We start from the raw sequence: 271 nt of genomic DNA, 5'->3' as shown, positions 1-271 counted from the left end.
AGCCACTATTCTTATATCTATCATGTATTCATTTCTATAGTTTTGAAACAAGTTGTCATATAAGTTGAAATCATTAGAAAAACAAAACAAAACAATTATGAGAATTTTGAATTCAAATATTTATTTAATTAAAATTAAGAGAACATCATGAATAAAAATAGAAAAGCAATAAATAAAAAAGGAAGTTGAAATTCAAATACCGTTTTTGCTTATACACTTCTTAGATCTCAGTTCCCTTTTGCCGGAAACACCACTCTTCTTCTTCTCTTGT

The sequence above is a fragment of the Cicer arietinum genome, chromosome 6 (assembly GCF_000331145.2).
Source record: "Cicer arietinum cultivar CDC Frontier isolate Library 1 chromosome 6, Cicar.CDCFrontier_v2.0, whole genome shotgun sequence".
NCBI lineage: Eukaryota > Viridiplantae > Streptophyta > Magnoliopsida > Fabales > Fabaceae > Cicer > Cicer arietinum.
The sequence above is the reverse complement of the archived record's forward strand: the minus strand, read 5'-3'. Positions refer to the sequence as shown.